General features: G+C 51.5%; 1 protein-coding gene across 1 annotated transcript in view; it reads right to left on the reverse strand.

Moving 5' to 3' along the window:
- Positions 1 to 590: 590 nt before the first annotated feature.
- The window catches only part of LOC131706666 (surfeit locus protein 4-like), a 5,926-nt gene continuing 5,281 nt past the window's right edge, over positions 591 to 1,235 (reverse strand). The window contains exon 6 of the mRNA XM_059008210.1: positions 591 to 1,235. This exon is cut by the window's right edge and continues 536 nt beyond it. The gene's annotated coding sequence lies outside the window, so the exon portion shown is untranslated.

Raw genomic sequence — 1,235 nt, forward strand, 5'->3', positions numbered from 1 at the left:
CTACCGGCTGAGCCCCTCAGAGCGCTGCTCGCTGCCTCTATCGGAATCGGAGCCGTGCTTTCATTGCTACAGAGAGAGAGGCTTCAGGACAGGAGACCCTGTGATCTTCCAGGACTTCAACCCCTCCTCTCCCTGCGGGCACGCGATGTGGAGGAGCGACTAGGGAGTGTGACAGGAAGTGAGTCTCATATACCAGGTTAGACTGCTAGACTCACAGGGAGCCAGGCAGTGCAGTGGGCTTGTGTCAGTGTGTGTGTGTGTGTCAGTGTGTCAGTGTGTGTGTGTGTGTCAGTGTGTGTGTGTGTGTCAGTGTGTGTATGTCAATGTGTGTGCGTTCAGTGTGTGCGTGTGTGTGTGTCAGTGTGCGTGTGTGTGTTTGACAGCACTCTGGCATTGAGTTTAACTGGAGGGACATTTCACAAAGCTGTGTTTCATATCGATCCCCCTGAAACCAGAACAAGAGCAGACACACTTTCTGTTTGCATTTTTATTATATATTATGTAAATAAATAAATAAATAAATGTGCCTAAAAACAAACAAGCAGTTACAGTAACCGTTTCTACAAGCCCTAAACCCTAACCCTCCTCACCACCCCTGAAATAAACCCTAACCCTCCTCACCCCACCAGATTACTTTCCTGAAACAAGAGCACTCTACAATCTCTCAAGGCATTCTGTTACACAAGTTCAGCAGATGAACAGCAGCACCCATCAGATCAATGCTGTCTTTCATTAAACTCTTAAAACTAATCTAAAAATAAATCGGAAATTCATCTGTAACCCAGCCACTGGTTTTCACTGCCCCCTTTAATTATAAAGACAGACCCCTGAAATCCTTGTTTAAATGAAATCAGAAATCAAATGCAGTGCCACAGTCCCCAGCCCTGGCTCTGTGTTCAGTATGAAACGATCCCCACAGTCAAAGGTAACAAGAGCCCCTGAGAGACAGACAGGGAGAGCCTCTCCCAGCCCGGCTGCACTGACAGAGAGCCTCTCCCAGCCCGGCTGCACTGACAGACAGGGAGAGCCTCTCCCAGCCCGGCTGCACTGACAGAGAGCCTCTCCCAGCCCGGCTGCACTGACAGACAGGGAGAGCCTCTCCCAGCCCGGCTGCACTGACAGAGAGCCTCTCCCAGCCCGGCTGCACTGACAGAGAGCCTCTCCCAGCCCGGCTGCACTGACAGACAGGGAGAGCCTCTCCCAGCCCGGCTGCACTGACAGACAGGGAGAGCCTC

This window comes from Acipenser ruthenus, chromosome 36 (genome assembly GCF_902713425.1).
Source record: "Acipenser ruthenus chromosome 36, fAciRut3.2 maternal haplotype, whole genome shotgun sequence".
Lineage (NCBI taxonomy): Eukaryota > Metazoa > Chordata > Actinopteri > Acipenseriformes > Acipenseridae > Acipenser > Acipenser ruthenus.